The sequence below is a fragment of the Rhipicephalus sanguineus genome, chromosome 5, assembly GCF_013339695.2.
Source record: "Rhipicephalus sanguineus isolate Rsan-2018 chromosome 5, BIME_Rsan_1.4, whole genome shotgun sequence".
Taxonomy (NCBI): domain Eukaryota; kingdom Metazoa; phylum Arthropoda; class Arachnida; order Ixodida; family Ixodidae; genus Rhipicephalus; species Rhipicephalus sanguineus.
The window spans coordinates 31,416,482-31,443,416 of record NC_051180.1 but is presented as its reverse complement, the minus strand read 5'-3'; positions in this window follow the sequence as shown (position 1 = coordinate 31,443,416).

The following is a 26,935-nucleotide window of genomic DNA, read 5'->3' as shown; positions in this document are numbered from 1 at the left end:
ATATTTGTACTGCCGACGCTGCTCCACTAGACAACCATGCCGTTTGTTACGTCGATTGTTCTATATTATTTGTTTTAAAATGACAGGCCCGTTTTTTTATGCGTGCGCGCGATGCACTGCGTACGTTTCTTACGTGCATGTGTGGAAGTTGTTTGCGTGATCTGTTAACACAGATGAAACAAAAACTGTTGCAGTACAAAACAGCATTCTTGTTTTATTGAACACCCCAAACAGTACAACAACAATGACTATTACGGCTGTATGCCTGCTTAAGAAACGCACAAAAGACACGCGTTTTTATCTTCGCCCAATACTCGTGGCACTCAACTGGGCCAAGAAGACCAAAATCTAACTTGCTGAACGTTTTAACAGCCGTCACACAGCTGCATAATAATGCGTGAAAGTACTTTAGCAAATGACCAACAAACATTCACACAGCGTTTTTTTTTTGTTCACAGACCGTGTTAACATATGAGAAAGTTCTAACTGCATTGCAATCACATATTTCGGAATATCTAATCACTTTCACCATTGAAGCCACAATCCTCTAACACATGCGCTTTAAATTGAGCATGGCATTTCTCAGACTTATATAGGAAATGCACATGCGTGGCATTACTCAGATTTATATAGGAAATGCACACGCGTGTAATGAATCTCGTATGCTAGATTCTCCTTTGGTACGTGCAGCTCAACATAAAATGCGATTCTAGAAGTAATGTTCGTGGAGTAGCGAGCATATAGAAGAACAACTTCTTACAGCTTCACTTACCTTTGCAAAAACGGTATTCCAATTGCAATTCAATATTAACCGACGCAACAACGATAACAACACACTTGTTGCACACAGGCGTACGAGGTTGACGCGCGAGGCCAAGCGCGGTATTTTAAGTGTAGCACAATCGTGCGCGTACAGTACGCTAGAATATTCTGGCACAATGTCGTCAAGCTTGCAGTTACTTCAGCGGTTCCCACAATGTAGTACCAGTTGACGTCCTCGCGTCATCAAACTGCTACGACGCCGAGAGCTACACACACAGCTGACTTGGAAAAACGCGGTCTTGCAGGAGGCCATCTGGTCCAGCAACCAACGGACAAAAGTACACAGCTGAGGCGTCTGAAACATTGCAGTTGATGAGGTGGCAGCTGAACAAAATCAGGGCTCATCGTGCGACGTGTGGCCACCGCCTTAACACAATATTAACGTTGCAACGTTCAAGGAAGACGCGACGAAGGCGACGAGCCCAGCCGGTCTTGTCGGGTGCGCTACTGCACAGTGCACAGCGCGCGCTCTCACGGCCACCGAAAGAAATAAAAGAAAGTGGAGAGAGGGATCACCTTGGAGCGTGACATATCAGTGGAAGCAGGAGGAGATGTTGCGTCGTCGGTGTGGCGTATTCTCGAGAGATAGCGCTGGTTTGTTTTTGCGCAACGGAATCGCAAACGTCATTCAAAATGCATGGGATCCTATGGGGGGTTGGGAGAGGGTGCAACCGCCTGAGCCGAGCGGTGGCACCACCATACCGATGCACGAGGCGGATAGTGGCACATCTCTGTACCGAACCCTTGCGGTGGCTGAGTTCTATGAAGTTCTTAGCATGCACGCGGGTACCGCATATGTGAATCCCGCGAAAAGATGACAAGCACATAATCATTGTTACTCGATATGCACTCCTCCAAAGCTTCGTGAAACGCGAACAGAAACGCTATGCGCGTCGTGTCTTCCCTCTAGCCTGGCCGGTAATTCTCACAGGGGACCAGGGAACGCAGAGCGATAGCCAGGCAAGCGTCGGAGAGCTATTCTTCGATATGAATGAATGCTATGAGCGAGGTTTGGGCTAAAACCGCCTCCTCGTGGTGTTAAAGCGTTGAGGAAATTACACTTCTATTGGAAACGCGTCGAATGGGACGGTCGTAGCAAAGGCGGTTTTTTTTTTCCAGCCTGATGGCACACATGTCACCGCCCCATTATGAATGGGACGCTCATAACATCCATCTATTCAAGATTCGTGTGAAAGGAAAGTGTGAAAGATAAAAGGCGCGTTTATGTAGTATCCGCAATGTGCTTGGCGCTAGCTCAGTGGGCTAATCGCCCGCCAACCATCGGCGCGGACTGCGAGGTCATGGGTTCAACTCCTGTCAACGGAGCTTTGTGTTATAGTTTTTTTCTTTGCCATCTGGTGGCGTTCATTTTGCTGACGTATTTCCGTGACAGAAATGAAAGCCTTGGTGGACCTCGGCATTTCGTTTAAAAAGCGAGAGAGAGCACACAAACATACAACGTCACCGTCCGTCAGTCTAGCGCGGTATACTGCATCACTATCAGTCTGCAGCCGCCCGTGCAAGCCTGTTGTCTTTAAAAATATCAAAGAAAAATCATGCGGCTGCAAAAGGTGCGAATGAAACATGAGTACCCGGCAGAACTTGTTAGCATTGAGACCTCGGACTTATGTCTGGCTTAATACGTCTTTGAAGGAAGTCTTGCGTCGTTTTGACTCGGTTGTCCTATAGGAGAGCTGACGCAAAAACACATGCACAGCCTAATGTGTACAGCCAACAAGATGCACAGCGCATGTACAGCCTAAAAGATACAGAGCACTATGCTGTTTTAGAAAGCTTCACGTAACGTTCATAACTTCGTTTATAGGCACCTTACGCTGAAGCTTTCCCCAGTAGGCAGTAGCTCCACTAGGCATGTAGGCTAACTGTCGGTCGAAGAAACATTGGAGGGACATGAGGAACGTTAACCGCTACAGCTCGGAACTACTCTGCACAAGGAAAGAATTTCCAACCTTTGCATGAGGCCTTCCGAGTGCGCATGCTCCGCGGCACTTCAATGATTTTGCGTTCTGAATGATAAGCTTGAACATCGCTAAACTTGACATTGGCAAGGCTCGGCGTGCAACCGTTCAGTGAACGATGAGCTCGCTGGCATGCGGGATGTACCCTCATTCTCCTCGTTTCACTATAGAGGTCATCTCGGTGACACTGGGACGATAAGTGAAAGCATCGTAGCTATATCTTGCCTATACAACAACAACAACAATAATAATAATGATGATGATGATAATAATAATAATAATAATAATAATAATAATAATAATAATAATAATAATAATAATAATAATAATAATAATATCTGGGGTTTTACGAGCCAGAACCCGCGATATGACTATGAGGCACGCCGTAGTGGAGGGCTGCGGAAATTGCGATCACCTGCTGTTCTTCAACGTGCACTGACATCGCACAGTACGCGGGCCTCTGGCATTTCGCCTCCATCGAAATGCGACCGCAGCGGCCGGGATCGAAACCACGACCTTCGTGCCAAGCACCGTGACCATGGTGCCACCGTGGCAGACCTTGCGTCTGCAGGCTTGTGCATGTAGTATTGGTATAAATAGGGGCGACACCCTTCAAATCCAGCTATAACACACAATATGCATGCATAGCTCGCCAGTGTTTCTAAAGTTGCTATGTATTGCGCTGACCGTTGTAGAGTAGTGCCTACAGCATCCATTGATGTGTCACATTGTTTCCAAACTGAGCTTAGAGCTCGTATAGCTTCGTTATTCGAGGCTCATCGGCCTATCTAAGCTGCTCAGCTATTTCAAGACGAAGGAAGCATTGGCAAGTGCGTTCGAGGCGGCCGAGAAACGCCGTTTCCCTCTTGCGACATCCGCCAGACATCGTTGAAAGGTTTAAGATTATCCGCAAGTTGACAGCTGAAAAATGCAGCACGACAGCGGTTTCCAAAGACAAGCTGCGGCTGGGAACTGCTGAACCTCGTCGGAAGACCTCGTGTAGGCGAAAAGTGACAACGTCCCGTCTTAGCCTGCGGCTCAGTTCTCGTAAGGTGGCTATGAAGCCGGTGCATCGTTGTTACATTAATTTATGACAGTTTTTTTTAAATTGAGATGGTATAAGGAGATGTTGGCGCAGAAATAAGGCGCCGGCTATTCCTTAGCTCTTAGAGGGTCGAACAGAGAACATAACAGTTCTTCCTCACATATCAGGAGTTCATATCAGTGTTCCGCAGCGCACTATACATCCGACCGCGTACACTAAACTTGAATAGGGTGCGGGGAAAATAAATGAAAAGAAAGAATGACGAAGCAAAAAAATAAATAAGTGGTAGAGGGGGGCGGGGGGAGGACATGTGAGTGCGCAGTTTCCTTATACACTCTGATAAAAAAAGAGGTGCAACGTGCGACTCTTTTCAGTGAGACCTGACTTGCCACGTATCTCTCTCTTTAAATAGAGTCATGTGCGTGGCAAATCAGAACTCACAAAGAAAACTCAAGGGACTCTCTTTTTTTTCTTATTGGTGTAGATTATTGGACCGAAGGAACACCAATAGCGCCTTGACCAACTTAGAGTTTCGAAATCAAAATTGTACACGCGAGTACAAAAATGCGCACCCCATGCAGGGCATGACGCGAACCATTTTTTTCGAAATCAAACACACAGTTTCTGCAAATATCACTAGTGACCAAGCTAGTTTCTTGGAAAAACTTGAAGCCGTGTTATATCCTCCTTAACAGAGGAGGCACTTACGAAAGCGCACAGTCACCGAGCACTGACATTCGAAAAAGACAGAACCCGGAGGTAAGCCCGCAGGCTTTGTAGGTTTCGCAATCGCGTGCTTAAAACGGGCCAGCGAAGAAGCCGCAAGGCACGCACGTGACTAACGACTAAAGAACTAAAAAGCGGTCGAGTTCAAAAATATACAACTAATCTTTATTCGCAACGCACAGCGTATGTACATGTCAGCTGATAAAATCCCGGCTCTAACGGAATCTCGAGCGCTGTTGAAGCGGCATGATAAGTAAAGCTCCAGTCAGGAACAATGCTTCTTTGTGAAAGGCGAAAGAATTTTTTTACTAACTCTTTCCATGGTGCTTGGTTGACATTCTCCTTTATTCATCAAGTATGCACACAAAGGAGTAAGGAACGTGCGGTGACCAGACTGAGAATAAGAGGCTCGCAATGTCAGAGTTATTGCGAAAAAGATTACATCAGTCTCTCTGAAAGCATTGTACAATTTCCACGCAATAATACAGGAGTGTCACACGTGCCTTCTCGTTTTCTATTATATGAAAAGCCTCAACTAACCTGTGCATTCCTGTACATTTTGAACATTGTTAGAATTAACACATTATCAAATTTTGCGACGCTTGCGTGTTGAGCCCGGAATATGGAGCGCAGCTCCTGGTATGGCGATGCAATTTTTCGAACTGCTCACTCTCTCAGTTGCACAGTACAAAGACAGTTCATTTTCTATCATCAATGGTTGCTTGCTATATAGCATAACGATTCGCTGAAGCTGCGGACAACCGGTGCCTGTCACACCAGGAACAATGTGTCGCTTCAGGGACTATATGTTACTGTGCTGACAATGCATGTCGTGAATTCATGGCGAATTCTGGCGCAATTAGGGTTACGCGAAAAGAAAACGAGACAAGGTATGCTACTCTCAAATGCCAATTTTATTGGGTAACGCTCCTACCTTGAAGTCCTTCGTAGCCGAAGTCGATCGATCGTGCTCGCTGCGCGGGACTACAGGCGACCCTATCGGAATGGCGAAAAATAATTAGGAGCTTTCTTTCTTTCTTTCTTTCTTTCTTTCTTTCTTTCTTTCTTTCTTTCTTTCTTTCTTTCTTTCTTTCTTTCTTTCTTTCTTTCTTTCTTTCTTTCTTTCTTTCTTTCTTTCTCTGTTTCTTTCTTTCTCCCTTTCTTTCTATCGCATTTTGCGCACTGCTCTCTCCTAACATTCTTCCTTCCTCCATGCCGGGAATTCGACCTTCACCCACGTGCTTAGCAGCGCTGCACTTCTCTTACTGCCGGCAACAATGACGGTCGTGCGTGAAACAATGATAGGCAACAATGAAACGTTGCAACGTGAAATGACAAATGACCTCGATAGAAGATGAGGTTTCTATGCCGTAAAAGGCTGATTGTCGACAAGCCCACGGTCGAGACAGCCTCAGTTATTGGAAAATGGCGCAAACAAATACGCATGTAACCGGCGTACCTTCGAAGGCCGCATTTGTGTACACCCGCATTTCCGTATATACACTCGCCAGCGCCGTGTTTTTCGTTAGCGATGCCACCGCCGCACCGAAAGCTGTAACTCGTATAAGCTTGGCTTAACATTTTCGTCTTCAAGCGAATCACAGCGTTATGGTGGAGCCCTTTCTTTCACGTGCAATCGACCCTTTTCATAATTGCAAAGCTAGCTTTCCTGCGATGCAGTTAGCCCAACTATAGTGGCGGCTTGTCACTTCTGCAATCAGCGTGTTCAAGCGCCGTTTTCTTTCGCAATGAAGCGGAAAATATATACTCCGCTCTCTTGATGCAAACACGCATAATGGACAAACCCCAGCACGCGCAACTAGGACGTCGTCTCCACTTGAAGCACGACAGGTGCACCCATTGGTTGGGCGAACGTGCAGCGCGGGGAAGCGCACTTGCGGATTATGAAAAGGGCCTAATAATTTCTGAACCGCCAGTTTGAAATCTTCGATAAATTCATAGGAACTTGCCACCAAGAAGAAAAAATTTCGAATGAGGCACGAATGCTTGAACCACACCAGCGTAACAAATAAAGGAAGATGTGGATGCTCTGCGGCGTCCGCACCGGGGACATCAATTGAGACACGTTTCAGTGCCTGTTTTCTCGTCTCTGCCGGATGATCACCGCTGAACGCGGCATCGCGTTCGTTGCTTTCGCCAGTCCAGATGCCGAAACGAGAGAAACAAATAGACGAGGAAGGAGGAACCAAGAGGCTCGGTCGCGGCGTCGAGATAATAGACGGTCTCTGGAGTAGCGCATCCCGAGCGGCTCGGTTGTCACGTCCGTGCGTACCTTGCAGCGTGATCGGGGACACTGGAGGCATCAACACGCCCACACACAGAAGACAGATCGGAGAACCTTTTGTCCTCTGGCGGAAGCCGGCAGATTGCAATAGGATTCCAACCCTGGTTGTGAACAGTTTTGCTTCCTTCCAGATAATATCCCGTCAACCTTACATTCCAACTCTTTTCTGTCTGTGCTCTGTTTTCCAACCATGCACCCGACTGCTTTTGCTTTTTTTCTTATTTTTCGAGGGAGACGCAGTAGAGAGGGGATTGTTATCTGGTGGGGGGAGGGGAGGGGGTTCTGTAAGGCGGTCAAGAAGCGCAGAGTGATGCGGCCAAATCATTCCCACTAGAATCTCCCCTGTCCACTACAGCTTAAGCAGAAAAAATATAAAGGGAAGCATCTTAAGACAGATGGGAAACTTCACTTCCATGCAGCTCCCTCTGTTCTACAGTGGGTGGCATCTCCTTCGGGAAGAGTGGGTTCTCCGGACGTGGAGGCTTTTTTTTTCGTCATTCGCTTGCGCGACGATGTGTGCCCAGGCAAGAATGCAGCTACGATGATAGTTTTTAGAAAATATGAAATTGATATGTGCACTTATCTTTTTCAGAAAACCGCACGAAGAATTTCTTCACGCGGGGCAGAGAAATTGGTCGTCAAAGTAACCCAACATCGGCAGAAAATTATTTGATACAATTATTTCAACATAATGAGTATTCTTATGTGGCCGAGGGAAGTACGACCGTGCGGACGTACAGTTTTCTCAACCAGCCTGCATAAACTTACTTACGCATTTGTAAATTGATTGAAGTCACTTTTCAAATGCGTAAGCTCTTTGGATAGCGAAATTCAGCGATGCAATTCACAGTGTGCTTATGGGGTCCTACTTAAACAACGCTATGGTAAAATCTAGCGCGTCCCCTTTTTTGGAAGGCCACACTGCTCAGCTCGAACCTGGCATCACAACTCTGGGCCGTCCAGCGTGCCAAGGAAGCCGCTTCGAGACAAAGTCTCACAACCGCGTCCGCGGTGGGTGCCCAGGCCCACTAAAAAGACGCCGGACTCAAATCTCATTGATTTGACAATAAAGTTTTCGTTCCTTCCCATTTGAGGCTTCTCAGCGTTCACACGACAGTCCACTGATAGCCACGTGCCGCTTTTGGAAAAAGTGCGGTTATTGATTTCGTCATTGATCCTGAGCGCTAACAAATGAGAAGCATTTCTCTTCTGTTTACCTTTCGTAATGACCTCCCCTGTTGAAGATAGCGTTTTGCTTTCTTTCCGTACCCGCCGTAACAGCGGGTTAACGGGCTCTGCTTTAGAGTCGATTCAGAACACGTATATGAGGCGTGCTTACACGCTAAGGTCGCGACAATGACACGTAATATAGGCGACTGGGGCAGCTACCGTCAACGCAAAAAAAAAAATAAAAGTACTGTGGCTACCTTGCGCGGCTAGAGCACAAAAGGGACCCTTTCACGCGTTTCCGGTTTCTTTAGCATTGTCCGTGGGGTATGGTGCATTGCTAGGCGCCTCGCCAAAGAATGAGCAAAATCTCACGAGGCGAAGTTGATGACTGTGCTTCCTTTGGCCGACCACACGAGGCCGCCATTTAGTAACTGTAACCGCCTGAAGATTTTGCATAGTTGCTGCTGAAAGGACGAACTTCGCTTCGTGAATACTGGTCATGACGCATTTTGTACCTGGTTACTACGGATTCGAGGAAATATCGCTTGGGATTTTATCGTAGAACGTAGTAAGGTGTGCAAACATGGACACGAGAGAAGGACCAGAGAACACACACGCGGCTTTAGCGTTGTCTTGTTCTCTTCTCTTGCGTACGCATTTGCTCGCCTTTCTTTTTTTCCGCGGTGAATCTCTACCAACAACTAGGTCACCTCTCGACCGGTTGAGCCGGCCATGCCCAAAAGGACGCGATGAAATGAAGACATTAATGCTGCACGTTGACTCGCCCACTGAAAGAAACCTAAATATCAATCCAGTATGCTGAACATACTGTACATAAGAACTCTTATACTATACATATGAACGCATGGTGAAATATTTTTATTGCGATAGCAATTATATGGGCACTCTCGGCTGATTTATGCCGTCGCCGTCATGCCCCGGATATGTATATATATCTATATGTATAAAAAGGCACACAGAAAAATAAAGCAGAAGAAAAAAGTTTTGGAGTACCCGACCGCGGATTCGAACCAGCAACCCCTCGCTCCCCAGCGCGCTGCGTTAGACAACTCAACCACACGCCATGTATGCGCCGGCGAGGCATTTTTATGCACCATTTACCGCTGGTGGTACGGCGAGTCATAAAAATGGCTCGCCATACCACCAAACTGCGAGCGATTTTTATGGCCGCAAAGTTAGAAATTGGGCTAGTTGGTTGTACATGTTGGAGGGGAAATGCGCCCCAGTTAACTGAGACTTAACAAGGCTAGAGGACGGACGAACGTAATGAACCCGACAAGCGCAATAGTATCGCAGTAGTATCGCGCTTGTCGTGTTCATTACGTTCGTCCGTCCTCTAGCTTTGTTAAGTCTCAGTTAACTGTAGCGCATTTCCCCTCCAACCACTTTTATGGCTCGCCGGCGCATACATCGCGCAGCGTGGCAAACGGCGAGCCATTTTTGTGCGCCATTTACCGCTGGTGGTAAGCAAATATCGGAGAAGCGTGAGCATGTTTTCTATCACGCAACGCTCCTAATTTTCTTTCGATTTGAAAACTGCCCTTGAGACGCGCACGACAAAGTGGTCTTCTAACGCGATAGCGTTAAAGAGCTCGTATCGCAGAAATTCCGCTGTCGGCGTCGGCGCGGTTGGTTGTGAGCGAAAAATCATCATCTTGTCCGTGATCGAAAAATCGAGAAAGCTGCAAATAAAAATAATAATAAAAATATTGGGTCCGAGTGAGAATCGAACCCAGGCCGTCTGCGTGGCTAGGAGATGTTCTACCACACAGCCACGCCTCTGCTTGGAGCTGCATCGAAAGTAACTTTCATGTTCCCAAAAATATGCGTCATGTATACGGGTGTCACAGTACGAGATGTAATATCGCAATAATATTGCTTGGTACAAGCGTACATTGCCATCGGGCGTCACACCATGTCAATATCATAACGACTTGGTGGTTTAAAGACAGCCACCCATTACAAAAAGGCACACACATTACTGCGCGTATTCCCTGAAGACCACGTAATGGGTGCATCGCAACTTCGAAAAAGTTCCTCGCGCATAATTGCTCCTGGTTTAAAGCATACTACCCACTACATAAGGCACATACCTTAGTGCGCGCATTCTGTTAAACACGCGTAGTGTTCGTAGTGCGCACTAGGGGCAGGATATGGCTATAGTGTTCAACTCTTGAAGGCGAAGCCCCCAATTTTTTCTGTACCCACTCGTGATGTGGAAGAAAAAAAAACAAAGAACACCGGGAACACCTTGCACCAGACGCCTCCGAGTCGCAGGAGACGCAGGCGGTCACTCCACTCGCCGCACTTTAAAAGAAAAATAAATATCTAAGAGCGTCTGATTCTCCATTGTCGACATTTGCAGACGTAGCGCTTCATTTTCTATCACGCAACGCTCCTAATTTTCTTTCGATTTGAAAACTGCCCTTGAGACGCGCACGACAAAGTGGCCTTTTTCTGTACCCACTCGTGATGTGGAAGAAAAATGTCTGCGTGCTTCGCTCCAAATGTCGTCTAAAGACGATAGAACAGGCGCTGCGTGTGATATGGACGCCATCTGGCAATACGTCGGGAAACATGAGTACTGTGTTACGGGCTGGTAGTCCCGGCGCAGCGGCAGGAGAAGACCGGCGGTGACCAACGCGACCGGTGGGGACGCCGGCCAGCCCGAACACGCTGTTTGGCGCGATGCGCCGAAGGAGAAGAAGCGTCCGCAGCTCAACGAAGTACTCTCCACAAACTCTCTTATTTACACGTCGCCTGGGTAAAACAGGAATGCCAGAGCGGCACCCCCTGTCATTCGTACAATGCAATATTGAACCGAAACCGAAACGCAACATGAGCTTGTGCAGAGGGCACGGAGGAAGACAAGTTTCAGCGCAATCGCATTTTCAGCGCAGCTTAAGAAACTAGGGTCTTTAAAATTGCGTATCTATGTATTTTCTATTAAAGGAACACACCACCTAATATTTACCTAATGATGTTGCGCCTCAGATATGCGTAATATTTACTTTTTGATCGTCAACGTTCACAAGTATGAACAGCCGTACCAGTTCAAGATGGGTGGGCGGTAAGCAAGTGGTTCAACTTTGGCCAGGTGGCTGAATCGGGTGACGTGCCGACAAACAGGAAGACAGACAGAAAGACAGACCAAAATTTCTGCGTTTAAGTTCCCCAAGAAAGACTATCGTCTTTAAAAAAAAAAAGGAGAACACCGGGCACACCGTCTGCCACACTGGGGCAGACGCCCCAGCAGGAGACGCAGGGGGTCACTCCACGAGCCGCTGTTTAAAAGAAAAAGAAATATCTAAGAGCGTCTGATTCTCCATTGTTGACACTTGCAGCTCGTTGGTCAAGCACATAGACGTAACCACTGTGACAGTTCTTAGTTCACGCTTGCCCTGTGCATGCCTGTGCGTTATTTTAGGGCATCCTTCTTTGTGCTTCAGCGGCGCGCTGCAAGTATCGAGCTGCTTCTGGTTATTCGTGTGATATTTCAATTTCTTGCTATCGCATTCATTGCTTCACCCTCGCGGCGAAACCTGGACTTTTTCGTTTACTTCTTTACTTTTTGAGCTTCCGAATGTTTCTTCTAATGTTATCAAACACCCACCACGGTGGTTATGACACTCGACTGCTGACCCGAAGGTCGCGGGATCGAATCCCGGCAGCGGCGGCCCCATTTTCAGTGAAGGCGAAAAGGCTTGAGGTCCATGTACTTAGATTTAGGTTGATATTAAAGAACCCCAGGAGGTCGACATTTCCGGAGCCCTCCAATACGGCGTCTCTCATCATCATATCATGGTTTTGGCGCGTTGAACGCCAACGATTATTATTAACGTTATCAAACACAGTTGACAGGCCTATACAAGTGGAATCAGGGCGTCAACAAACCATATACAAACACACTAGAAGAAGTCCACAGCGGCTCCACAGCCACCATAGTCCCCCATAAAGAAAGCGGCAAAATCCCAATAAAGAAGGGTGTAAGGCAGGGAGACACCATCTCCCCAGTGCTCTTCACCGCGTGCTTACAAAAGGTTTTCAGGGCCCTAGGTTGAGAAGAGTTAGGGATACGAGTTAATGGGGAATACCTAACTAACCTTGCGGTTCGTTGATGATATTTCAGGAGACGAATGGCAACTCATGGTTACTGAATTGGACGAAGAAAGCAGACCCTTACGTCTCAAAATTAATATGCAGAAAACTAAGGTAATGTGCAACAGTCTCGGAAGAGAACAGCGCTTTGCGATAGGTAGCGAGGCGCTGGAATTTGTAAAGGAATGCAGGTAGTAACCGCGGAGCCGAACCATGAGACTGAAGTAACCACGGATGGTATGTCAATAATGCGTGTTGCTGGGAAAGTCGGTCATACACCATTAAACAAGGTGCTGCGCAAAGGAAACACGGACAATGAAGTGAACGACGACGGTCGCAGACTGACGACTGGATTTTATTGAAAACCAAACGCATATTTATACGACAGAAACCGCAAATTCATCTATGCGCATGCGAGGAACCTGCTTTCATTATCGTACAATGTTATGGAGGTATCACTGACGCAAATGTCTCTTTTTTTATTGAAGAAGAAAGTCTCGTCAAGCTCACGTGCCAACTGGTTCTGACTACGCCTCAAGATTTCTGTTGTTGCCAGCAAAGGCTGGCGCGGTTTGTACACAGGCAGCCGACGGGCATGGGCTGCAGTGAAGAGGCGAATTAGAACCTTGTCTGTTCTTTATCGAAAGCTGGTGTTCCCTCAGTCGTTCATTTATACACCGGCCCGTTTGGCCAATGTATACGTTCCCGCAAGTCAGAGGGATTTCATATACCACCCTCGTCGAGCACTCGACGAACTGAGTGGCGTGCCTTCTAGTGCGAACTTGCACGCTCCATTTGCAGAGGCGATGCGGGTGCATGGTGAAGCCAGATTGCATGGGGCAGAAAACACCATCGGTACACCCTGGCGATTGCCAATCGCCATGGTGGGCCACTCCCGCATACTTCGATTTAGATAACGCTCCCGCATACTTAGATTTAGGTGTACATTATAACGCCAATGTGCAAAAAGATCCGAACACCAGTACTATGCACTACGTTATAGACGCCCCCTGGTTCCGCAAGGTGCAGCCTCAAAGTATTATTTTATTTTATTATTGTGCATGGTTTCATTTCTCCGAGCTGACTACCTTTGAAAAGCAGGTGCCTCGGGCCGAAAGAAGGCCGTTACGTCACATTTTATGTAACTTGGTTGAAACGGTGTCCCTCAGAAACATGTATATGTGCGTAACTGGAGTAGAGCTGCAGAAGAGCGTATACGTACTACTCAACCGGGCTGCACCTTGAAACTGAGAATGCATTGAGTCTATTGCTGCAAGCCCACGTGTGTTACAACCGCATACAGGAGTGTGTGGTTTCCGGTTTCCCAAAACTTATTCAGTGGAATTTTTCTTTGTGCTTTAACATCCACGGACAGGCGCGTTAAGGCTCTCGTCCTGAATTATAGATGTAGGCTTCTCTTATCTGACGGCAACTTTGCTCTTTACTTGGAATACGAAGCTCTGAGCCAAAGGAAAGCGGTGACACTTTCGTAAGAAGTAGAAGGAAAAAATGTGAACTCATCACCCATCACCGTCACGGCCGCGTCTGTCTGATTTGTTCCCAACTCGGGCTCAGGCCCCTACAAAACCCAGGTATAAACTTTTCCGAAGCCGCGACACTTCAGAGAACGAGTTAGTAGCCACCGATTGAGCTTGCACTCGAGTAAAAATGAATAAATATACTAGCGGGAAATCCAAGCTGCGGGTTCTTCGTCTTTTACCTCTCTGTGACAGCTCGAGCCTTAGCTCTCAAATGTTTGTAACGGCAGCCGCCGGTGGTACTGTGTTGACAAAAAACACGCAAAGGCGCTTTAGGTAACGCAATGTTCCTTTTTTTTTCAGATCTTTGTGAAACATCATTTTTTGCACGCTTTTATCGTGTTTTGTTCGCCTCCTGCTCAGAGTTTGTCAAGAGGCCCTAAACGCCCAATGGCCCTAAACGCCCAATGGACTTTACGAACATTTGTGAACTGATAGCGCGTCTTTGTATTCCGTGTGTTTACACTAACTGCCCCTCTGTTATTTTTTCAAGCGAAGCTTGTTGTGAGTTACAGATATCGGTGGTAGCTGTGGCGGCGGCGGCGGCGTTGTAAAGAAATGCGGCAGTGTACAGAAGTGCAGCCGTCGACGGTGCGCCGGTTACGCGCATATTTGTATGCAGCGTTTTGACGGTGCGCCGGTTACGCGCATATTTGTAGAAGAAGCGTGCGGGCGTTCAAGGAACGCCCACACGCTTCTCCAGTCCGGCCGTGCTTGCGCATGGAATAAAATGAAGACCAGAATAGGAGGATCATTTTCCTCTTAAGGGAGCTTTCCATCAAGGCGGTTGACTTTAACTCGCAAGCAGGTCTATTACGCGTAATGATGACAACTTTAAAGCCTTTAAATAAAAAGGACTGATCTAACCAATGAAGATGGCGCCTGTGCGCAAATGGTTGTAAACAGTGGACGATGTCACCTTTGCAACTGTGAGTTAAAGGACGCGCTAGGATAAAGTAGGAAAGCGTTATCAATGGTTCTAACAATTGTTTCTATTTTCTTTTTTTCTTTTTCATTTAATGACACACGTATATTTACCAGTACTATCAGATTGAAATGTTTACGTCACAAAATGAGTATACAAGAGAAACAAAAGTAGCAAATTTACAAGACACCAATTTTAGGTGCGAGTACTTCCTTAAAAAAAAGAAAAAAATAAGGAAAGGATTTCTTCACCGGAAGTGAGCTTACAATAATAGACTTGCTACTGAGGGATTTAGAAAGTCAGAGACCGCGTCTAACTATAGCAAGAGCGGGTTATTCCGGGATAACTATATCCTCATTTAAGACGTTTTCTTTTTCTTTTTTTGTGCGGTGTCCATCGGCGATTAGAGCGCTCTGGAAATACAGTATGGCCGAGCGACTCTGTGTATGAAAAGTTTAAAACTGCATAGTACGCGTTTCGCGTTTTTGTACTCTCTTTTAACTCGGTTGTAGCGCTTTCTATTATCGTGGTTTACTATTTATAGCAGTCTTTGTTTTTTGCGTGTCATTTAGAACTAACAATTCTCTGCGAGAGGGAACAAGATAGTAGATGAAAGAAAGGCGCCGATGATAACCAGATACATTTCCCACTTTGCTGCCCCAACATTAGCTTTGGTTTATGTGGATTACCTATAGTTCAGCAGTAATCTGAGCCGTCAGTATCCGTTGTTGAAAAGTGCAAAAAAAAAAAAAAGAAAACTGGGAACTCGGGAAACTGCTACTCGCATGTGTCTCCTCCTCTAATTTCTTGCCTTTTGGTTTTGTCTTCTCATTTATGCTCCTGTTATCCTACATAATAAGTCCTCTCACTTCTTATCGAAAAACACAATGTGGAGTTTTTCCTACGCTTGCAGCTTCTTGAGTAACGCCGGAATGGTAGACGCGGATGAGCGTCAGCTCGACCCGCGTATTTTGTCTTCTTTTCTTTTATGTTTGTGTTTGGGCAACACAAACAAATGTGACCGATAGGGCATTGAACGGTTCCTTTCATTCCCTCTACAGAAGAGCGCAATCGCTGACAAAACTCTCTCTTTCATGGTTTCACGGGTTTCATGGGTGAGTGACCGGGCCCTATAGCGAAGGGTGTCCGTGCACCTTCCCGGATAATTGAACGTTGTAATCCGGATTGATGTTCCGCCACGAACCTACGGTCGTGTAACTCTAACTCGTTCGCTGTATTTCTTTGTATACGGACACACACGGGATTTCGAAAAGAAGATCCACGCAGCAGCGTCTCAGAAGTACTGATTTAGAGATTACTGCAAATAACGGATTAAGTTGCAATAAAAGGGTACAGAACGCGCCCGCCGTGGTGATACTTAGCGCTTCTTGCTCGTTAGAACGGCAACAACGCGGTTGAACCCTTCGACTGAGCGTTGCGCCCCTCCATTCTAGACCATCGCAAGGTATAGAAAAAAAACTTTTCATTCGGTATAAAGCAAGGAAACAATTAAACCTCAGTATTGAGAAGTTATCGATCGTTTTTGTATCGTCTTGTTTATGTACCTTTGTTACGCGCCCGCGCTCTCAACTCGGTATGATTGAACACAGACTAGCCCGCTCAGCTACGCTACTGAAATAGCTTACTGCTACTGAAATAGCAGTAAGGCGATCTCAATGAAGGGCCCCTAAAGAACCTCTAAAAACAAAAAGAACGAGCACATTACTCTCTCCTAGCGTTTCCCGTCTTTTCGGCAGAATTAGTGACGCCAGCAGTCAGCTGACATGACGACATGATGAAATAAGCTCTCCATTGGTGCATATATAAGGGATATCAGTTGTGAATTGTCTCCTACCCTGCTTTGCCTTGCAGTCGCTCGCCCGTTTTGCCTTGTCTCGCGTGGCTGTCATACGCGAACAACTGATTTCACTTCGTTTTGTGCGTGTTCGACTGCGCCAGCGGAGATAACGGCGCGTACTCGAAAAGCGCGAAATCGTGATAGGCTCTACGCTTAGTGCTGACATTGACAACGTGTTTTATGAAGTAATAGGTGGCGAGGAGGAGATAGTGCCTGTAGGAAGGGTAGTGAAGGCGAGAGAGGAACCACTCTCTCGTCTTTGAACTCGAAATGGTTTGGGGGCCCTTTAAAGTTTGATTATGTCGCGCATTCTAAGTACTGCTCATGCTTACGAAGTCAGTTTTAATGCGAGCTTCCTGGAATTATTATGTTCACGTGGTCGCCTTATTTGCTCGATCCAGATATGGCGCAATACTGAAGACTGGCCCAACTGCTCGTTTGTTTCGTTCTGATTTATGAAGGCAGTACAAAAACCTGGATGGTATCTTTGCTGAGAAGCACAAGCTACGCGAAACAAAGCGAAGGTTTAGACATCGCGTTTCGTCTCTGACGATGGTTCTTCCACTTTACGTTAGTAGGGTCGAACGCATGAAATGACAGAATAAAGGAAAGTGGGGTGGTCGAGATGTAGATATATTTTGGCCTTTGGAAGAAAACCTGGAAGCATACCATTGAACATCGAATCAAAATTTACAAAGAGTTGCGGGGGTAATGAAACCTCGCCGAAAGTTTCAGAAGTAACATTGAAAGGCGTCGAGGTTAGCGTCCACAAAAGCAGGAAGTTGAAGCTGTCTCTTCTGTAGCGTGAAGCGCAATGAAGTCTATACTGCTAAAAACGGAGACAACTAATACCGCTCTGTGAAAATCGATCCTTCAGATATATATAATAAGCAAAAATTGGCAGCGCCCATCAAAAGCGTGAGTAAGAACGCTAGGATGAAATGCCCCAACGGCCCCTCCTGTGCAACTCTTCGCTTTTGAACAGAGATTTCGTTTGAGATAATGATGACTTCCGGAGCTCGGCCGCTTCTTCTTCCGTTACACTCCCTTCTGCTTCGTTGAGTTTTTACCGATGCCCATGGCCTACAGATGTAATCATAAAGTTTCGGCAAGATTCACTTGGCGATGACGGCCGACGTTAATGCGATTAGGATTTCAGCAATGTCCTACAGCGACACCCCGCATTCTTGAAAACAAGATTATTTACAATAGGCAGCGGTCGTATTGAAGTTTACATTGTCTCGGGTTCGTTATTAATTGCATGCGGGCGATTGCATATCCCATTGGGCACGACATTGTACAGTCTCTACAGCAGAAAATCTGAAGTCAAAGTAGCTTCGACATTGCGTCATTTTCATTATGTGTTCTTGTATAGATTGGCGATTGATAAAGCCGTCGTATGTAGCATATATTAACTGTAATGGAGGATCTGAAACATATTTTCGAAGGTGTAGCTTCGATCGACGCTATATAGGAGACGACATGCAGATTAGCCCCGCCATGGTGGTCTAGTGGTTATGGCGCTCGACTGCTGACCCGAAGGTCGCGGGATCGAATCCCGGCCGCGGCGGCTGCATTTTCGATGGAGGCGAAAATGTTTGAGGTCCGTGTACCTAGATTTAGGTGCACGCTAAAGAACCCCAGGTGGTCGGAATTTCCGGAGCCCTCCACTACGGCGTCACTCATAATCAAATCGTGGTTTTGGGACGTTAAACCCCAGATATTATTATATTACATGCAGATTATGCATTTTGTGACATTGCGCATTCGCTGTTGTTCCTCGAGTGCCAGCAGCCTCAGGTACTGTGGATGGAGGTAGAAGCAGTATGCTACAGTGGTAAAAGCCGGTTAACAATGGTGGTCATTAAAAAAAAATATCTGGTAATGCGAATGTAGCGAACCGTGGCCTGCGCAGTACGTACTGCAGCTTTTGATGTTTTGGTTAATGCGCCATCATTCGGAGCGTTCAGAAATTGGCGCGTAATTAGAGCGGGTTGTTCATGAACATTCATTCACACATTTTTAGTTTTGTCACAGTTACTTCACATCTAGCGCGATACAATACTGTGCCCCCCCCCTCTCCCCCACCCTTTTCAGGAGAATGAGGTGGAAATTCTAACCTTGACTGAGACTTTCGACGCGGCTTAAGCATAAGCAGCTCGCATATTTTACCAGGGTAGCTGTATTTGGACGTATAATAACCCACACCACGTTGCCGTATAAGCAGCCTCCTCATTTACTAAATGAGCGTGCGCTCACTGTGGCATGTGTAGCTGGACCTCATTTGTTTTTCAGGTACGTTATTACGGCGCAGCTCTAGTTAAAATGAATCTTTCCAGCGGAACAAACTTAAACGCAGAATAAAGACCTGAAGGACAAACACTAGAAGGCTGTAATTTCTTTGAGCGCAGTACAGTCCCTAAAAAAAAAAAGCTACATAGGCTACCGTTCTGTCGCTTTAACGATGAAGCAAATGAAGCGTGTCACTAGCAGTTATCCTTAATTAAGTACACGACAGCATAGTTGCAAGGCAAGCAAATATGATGTACATTCACGTAGGCGTTCACAAGTACACTCGCGTTGATTTGCCATTGCTAGTGAATTTCAGTTTGTTGGTAGACTTCATACCGATTACGTATGACGGTTTACTGGAGACGCGTACTAGATGTGCAACGCTGGTATCGACACCTGATGATGAAGAGCCTAACCAGACACACACACACAGCTAACATTACCGCGAAATGTACAGCAAATATGCCGTTCATTCACGTAGGCGTTCACTAGTTAACTAGCGTTGATTTTCCATGACTGCAGCGGGAAAGAAACAAACTAAAGGAAAATGAGTTACGAAATGGCAGGGTGTGAATAAACGGTGTTCGGTAAAAGCCTTTTCATTATAGCATGCCCACGCCATTCACACCTTGTGGTGAGCTTTTTATTTCTTTGTCCTATGCAGTAAACTAACGCCTTCTTGTAGTAGGCAATCTTAATATAACTCTTTATACGCGTCAAACGCACAGTGAGTAATCAGTATAGATAACATTTCTGGGCCTATATAACTGCGGTGCCTAATCAGACTACAAGTTGATTATTGCATAACATTATCTGACATTAACTTAATTTGCCCGATATACAGTAATTGTCCGCATTAATTAGCACCGCCTTAGCCGTTCGAGCATTCTTGCTCCTTTGTCAACTGAAGTATCATGCCTGTCTCTTTTTTATGACTGATACGTTTTATGCAAGATTCTGGCGCCTTCGTTGGCGTTGATTACTCCACTTCGTTTGACAAAAGAAGTAATAACGCAGTAAAGGTTCAGGAGACTGGAAAACGCAGAAAATAGATGTCACGAACAGTTGCTTACCTGCTCGCCCGAATAAAAGGAGGAACTGTGGCATGCGGTAAACGAAGAGTAAATGACTTACACTCTCCTCTAAACATTTGTGAATGCGTCTAAAAACACGCACTTGTATAGCATCTGTACATAACTACATAACAGAACACACGAAGACACAGCAGCATCAGATGTGGGGCAGACACATAGAGAAGCGAGATACATAAAATCCGCGCCTGAGGTCCACATCGAAGACTGATGGTCTGGCTGACCATGAATACGACTGACATGAAAAACCAAAGAACAAATGGAAGGGGGATAAATTCGCGAGCTATATAATTCCGTTCACTCGGGAAAAAATGCAAATGGAGGCGCCGCAATATTAAATCGTGACCAAAAGGAATGCCACTGTGGTCACGAAGATGAGAATGTTGGGCATATTCTTTTGGATTGCGTCAAGTACGCAAATGAAAGAGAAAAATTAAGGAAGAAACTAGCAAGTTTGGACAGACGCCCCCTCACCTTACGGAAATTACTTGGACCGTGGCCTGAAATGCATCTTCAGAAAAAGGCCAACATCTTCGTGAAAGACTTCTTAGTGCACCGGACTAGATAAGCGCTTCTGATGAACAGCTATGTGTTGCTATATACGGAATGATGTTTTAGTCTATATACTCTGGGCAGAACTATAACTGTGTACGTGTGGACGCTTTATTTCAATGTAAACTTCTGCAAGCAAACTGTACATTACCACGTTATTTTAACTCGTTTCAGTGTGCTATACGTTTTTTTTTTTTAGTTGCTCAATTCTTATTTTGGGTAACCCGTCTTTTTTTCTGTCTTCGCTGCAGAGCTTATAGAAATGGTGTGGCTGCGGTAATATAAACCTCAACTTCTTCGCAGCAAGCCAGTTAAAACAGAACAGAACAGCAAAGCAGTGTACCACTACAGGGATGTTCTGGAAGTTTGCACATAGATTCAAAGAAACGCTGAAGAGAGAAAAAAGATTTTTTTTTTTCGCATTACATAATTAGTCTTTCGCAATTTCAAAAGTCCGATTCTTGTACCGAGAAGAGGCCCCCTCAAGGTTCCTGCGCCGACTCCCTGTGATGTCGTAAATTTTGACGACGTCTACCAGGGCCTCAGTGGCTGTTAATTGGCAAAAGTGAAGTACATGGTCCTCTGAAGGAGCCCGTGATTTATTGCGAGAAGTTTCAGGAAATATCTTTTATCCAGTGCGACCAAAATACGAAAAAACACTTTCGAAATCTCTGACGTCGCGCTCACGCTCACGTGAAGATATTTCTGCACGAAATGTTTAAGAATGGTACTATGACCTTCATTTTATCTTGTATAATAAACCTATGATAACGAAATAAATGAGAGTAGAGTTTTCGAAGAACAATTTATCCATTTAAATTAATTCATTGTTCACTTAAGAGTCCCCTTCAGTAGTTTATATACAAATGTTATTCAGCCATTTTTCGAGATCGCAATGGATTGCAATGATTCTAAATCTCAGAAGTATACTGAAGAAATACTAAGTTGTCTCTCGGATGAAGCACTGGCATTCTTGTTTTAACCTTAAATTTTTTTTTCTTCAGTTCACTCTAGGTCGGTAATCGGGAACCGAGAATACATTGTAACAAGCTGCTGCATATTTTTAACGACCTTCGTTTAGGCGCGACATGAGTGCTTCGAATAAAGTTCTTTTTTTTTTGTCATACACTGATAATATTTTGTCTACGATAAATAAATAAATAATTAGTCTGTCATTATTGGCCCGCAGTAGCCTTACATAAAACCTGTAACGATGTGTTTTTGTAAAAGTTTACGAAATGACTGCCTTTCTTTCAACGTTAGCGTGGCTGTTATGACGTACACCGTTGAAGGGCCTTAGCGATGCTCAACAGGTAGATTCACCCCACGTTCTTTTGAATAAAGAACATGATGCTAGCCACAGCAAGACTTTTTTTAAGAAAGGTCATTGATATGTTTTATTGTTGTTGGCATCTTTTATTGAAGAAGGCTGTGTGTCGCAAAATTGATTCAGCGAAACTATCTGCTGTCGCGTTGTCCTAGAAACCAACGAAGATGACAACCGCGTGAAGGCAAGGAAAAATAAGAAACAGGAAAATGACTGAAAATTTTGTTCTGAGTGTCTGAGTAGTTTTTGATGGGTGTCGCTGAGTGGACAAGCGTAAATCGATTTTGATTTTCCGTTGAAGGCTGTCGCGGTGGAAATCGCGACAGAGTGAACCCCACCGCTGAGAAAAAACAATCGCCCTAAAATGTTGCCGTAGTAAGCCTTATATCCGGTTGGCTGATTACTTACTGGCTGTAAAATTGGCACGCCTAACTAAAAAAAAAGGAGTGTGTCAACTTACAGGAGCCATTTTTATAGCATCCAATATTTCTCTTTTTTTTTTTGTTTAACGTTTTTAAGATGCCCCTATTGGTTTGGTTGTGCGGAAAAAAGAAAAATCACGTCGTAAGAAACAGCGTGAAATTTGTCGTTAATGTGTTCTGCCAATGTCAACAGGCAGGAGGATAGAACCACAAGGAACATTAAAACTTTTATTTTTGTCGATTAGCGTAGTCGTAGTTTGCTTATATTCCCATGTTTCTCACATTTTAATGTTTTCACATCGAAGGAGGGGGGGGGGGGGGCTTGCCGCAATCAGGAAGACAGTTTACCGAAGGCCGATCGCCTTTCTGGGAGACGCGAGGTTGACGCTTAGCCTCGACCTCTTCAAAGGTTGAAAAAATGGCGTCTTTCCCTCATTTCACAGAGCGTTCATGTTTACATTCTTCATTCTATGTTTCAGCAATCTTTTTTCTCGGTCTGGCTAAACGAAGACGCTCTTGATAAGCTTACTTCCCATCATACAATGACGTATGTTTTATTTGTGCATCTTAGCAAGCGCAACGGAACGAACACAGAAGAAAGAGACACGCAAAGACACTAGCGCCCGTCCTGTTTACACGTATTCTTATTCAGTGTTTGTTCCGTTGCGCTTGGTGAGATGCACAAGTTCTACATCCACCAACTAGCCCAAGTTTATGCGTTGAGTACCTTTTAGGTCATCTTATGGCGTAAAGGATACGATGACGCATCTTTTACGTAACGAAATATCCGGGGATCTCGTGGCACCTGCGATGCGTAGTGATACGAAAAGAGCTGCGACGTTTCTTGAGATCTTGCGTGTGACCCTTGCGACTGTCCTGAAAGATTAGCGCTTCACTTCGCATCACGCCCACTGTTTAAGTAATGAATGCCCGTCAAGAAGGCTCAGCGGGCATTAGGTTTTCAGCTTGTACATGTCGGGGTGTCCAAGTCGATTCTGAGCAAGCAACCTAGTGCTCAGCAGCAAAACGACAAAGCCTCTAAGCCACCCACGACCGGTGCGACCATCGAGCGTTTCGCAATGCCATTGATCGCGCTCGCTCAGTAGGCCCCACACATCGTGAATCTTGCATCAGGTTGCTCGGTAAAACACAGTATCCCGCATCGCCTAAACTTTTCAAGAAGAAATTGTTCAGCGTTGACTTGTTTTTGCTTTCCTATAAATGAATGTTTCCTTTTTTCCGAGAGAAGACGAAAAATACTCCTGATTTGTTGTGTGGAGACCTGCTATTTCTTTCTTGTATATTTTGTTTTAAATAGGTCTATATAATCAATTCGAAGAGCCCGGTATAAGCAGTGACTGCGCGAGAGTAACGATGAAAGCAATCAGCGTTGAGAGTGAAGCAAGAATGCCTAAAAAAAGAAAAAAAAAACATACCGTGGTTTGCCTCTCTTAGCTAAAGCGTTCACTGTTGTGCAAGATTGTGCATGGGTTCAGCAAAAACATTGAAGAGGAAGGATGGGAGGAAGAAAACAGAAAGGCAAAAGGGAAGACGGTTAACCAGAAGAGATTATGGTTGGCTACCCTACACTGGGAGATTAAGGAAGGGAAAACGAAAGATAAGAGAAAGGGGAGGGAAGAGAAGAAAAAAGAAACATGGCTGATCCCTCTCTCATAGGAATCGGCATAACATGAAAGTAAAACGTGTCTTCACAGACGTAGTTGAGCGCTTGTTGTGCATTGTTTCGCCCCGAGGGCGAAGGAATGAATGCCATAGCAACAACCAACTTGTAATGTCACGCGAAGAAGGGCAAGCAGCTAGAAACTTGCAACGCGCTGCTCAAGCAGAAAGGACGCACGGAGCGAACATACACGGGATGAGCGCGAACTAACAACTGTCACAGCTCGACAGTTAAAGCGCGCTAGTCAAATAAAAAAAGGACGACACACGAAACGAACGCACAAGTATACAGAGGATGAGTGCAAACTGTCACAGTTGTAACTTATTTGTTTATGTGCAGCGCGCTCCTTTCGCAAAAGCGACCGCTGCAGTGAGCGAAGTGACCTTCGTGCTGTCTGTAACTTCAACGAAACTTGCGGTGAGAGCGCAAGACGTACAAGATAAGCGCGCGCGCACGAGCGACCACACCCTGTAGAGGCGCACGCTCATCTCAGCACGTGGGGCGACGACCTTTAAAGCGCGCCTATAGTGTACTAGAATAATTCTAGTACACTATAAGCGCGCCCTTCGAGCCCTTCGCGCCATCTCGAAAACGAAAATACGCTGATGTACCCCGATCTCTGAGTACTGCCACCGGCAAATGGTGTATATAAAAAGCACGCCGTTAGCAAGACGAAGAACGTGCCGTCTGTGGCCGAGCCGTTACGCGCTGCGCGCTGGGGATCGAGGGGTTGTAAGTTCGACTCCCGGTGACGGAGCTTTTTCTTCTAGTTTTTTCTTTGTCATATGTTAGCCTTTATATTTTACAATGTCATATCCGTGACGGAAATGCGTCAGTGGAGCCATGGTGGACCCCGGCATAAAATACTTTCGTGTTAAAAAAAAGGGGGGGGGGGTGCAGTGGATTCACTGCAGCCTGCGGGATTGCACCACAAGTCAGAGGCGTTCGCACAAGCCCGTCGTCCTCAAAAAGCACAAGAGTGCCTTCACTGCCTTGTGGGTCGATGCGACAAAAAATCTTTAAAAAAATACGATTAAATCGACAGTGCTAAGCGGGACAGCGCTTGATATGAATGACACTTTAAAGCCGATTAATCAGAACATATACCTCCTACTTAAAATCCTCATTCTTTACAAGAGGAATAGGTCTACAAGAGGAATAGATCACGTGTATGTGCGTTCGCAGTAGACGGAAAAGTGACCCAGACAAACGTCGTCCAAATAATATAAAGTAAGGCAAACAAATGCAGAACTTACATGACAATTAGTGACACAGTTTATACGAGCATGGGTTCTCTTGCATCAAAATACGAGATAAATGAGCAGGATGTCATTGAACCTCCTTGCTAGATGCGAAAGTGTAAGTCTCATAATCTAGATATGAGTTTGCCCGAACAAAGAAATTGCCTTACTTCGGTACGTATAACCTTCGTTTAGTTAGTCGCAGGTGCTTGAGCTACGTGCACACAAAAATCCCTGATAACAAAGCCGAGGAATAATGAACGCACGCAAACGAAAACCGCAGCCTTGACCAAGGTCTTGCGTAAGCAGAAATTTAGCCCCGTTCTCCACTAAACTCACCGTCGTCAGAGTCCCTAACTCCCATTATGGGTCATCTTTAAAGTCATTTCACAAAGCGCCCGCTGTTTTCCCAGCACTGTCAGGTTCGCCGCACTCACACTTTCAATATACGGCTCGGTTACCCTAGAGGCGCAAACTTCTTGTGGTGCTGATTACCCGAGACGACAATTCTGACTATTCTTGCGTTCCGTTTTCTCTCTTGTTCGGGCCTTGAAAGAGGAGCGCATCACTCCCTCATCATTAAGAGCCCCAGAGATAGCCATGGACTCGGTTAGGGAGCTGTGGGGAGTAGGTTTTTTGCGAGGTTGGTCCGTGAACGCTAAGTCACTGATTAGGTCCTTCATTTTGATGCTGTGCTACGCGAACGTCACCGGGAAAGGAAAGTAGCCGTATGCAGTCGACAGGAGAAAGACCAACATCAGGACGACGTTAGGTGCAGCTCCTAATTACCGCGTCGAGTGCCCCCCTCGCACGTACTCCTGGAGACTGCTTCTGCGAAGAACTTCGTAACAATGACGTCGTTAAGCAGGGCGGCCACGAGATCGCATTAAATGGAGCGCATTCCGGTTTTCCCAACAACCTTCCACGAGACTAGAGTTCTTTTTCCTTTTGCCACGGCTCGCAGTTTCCTTTGTAGTGCTTTCTCATGGAGCAATGCGGCAACGCGAGAGGGTACGAGAGGGTACAATATTATACTTCGCGGCACACTGTTGCCCAACGCAAAATTTTCACTTAGAAGCTACACTCGGAATATTGTTCCAGCTCTTTTGAAGTTATGAGCACTGGGAATGTAGCAGCATGCGCATTAAGCAAAAAAGAAAGGGAAAAGGAGACAGAGAAGTACCTTACATTTTTTTCACATAGTCGCCGCACAGTGCCAAGCTACAAAAGCATGACGCGACAGGTATGCTCAAGCTGCCTTCCTCTGAGTTCAACGAGGTTTAAATCACTTTAGACGCCATATATATTTTTAGACGACAGCATGACGGTGGAAGCTGTTCATCAGCTATAATGTGTCTCGCACGTTCATGTAAATTACCTCGAAAAGAAAAATACAGTGAAGAAAAATGTCACAACGACGCTCATTTACATTTCTGAATCAATAACATCTGAACCTTGTTTATGTATTATGGATGATGGTTTGTTCTGCTGTGCACCTAAAACTGCTAAGCAGTTTTTAGTTGATCTTTTAATTAGTCTCACTTGGCATCAAGTTACCGTGAAATTCGAAGGTGGGAAATTTATGCATAACGCATATACGAACTGTGCATGGGAATCATCGTGCGCATAGGCATGCAGATAGGAGAGAGGGAAGCCTCCCCCCCCCTTCCCTAATCCCTCGTCTTTGCACTGCCTTTTGATCGGAAGTGCTTCCGTGAAAGGGGGTTCAAGCACGCCTATGGTCGTGCTTGAAGCTCTTATGATCCATCAAGGAACACGTTTTTATCGAAGAGCTACCAGTCAGCATAATATTATCGTATTCGTAAAATGCTACTAAATGTG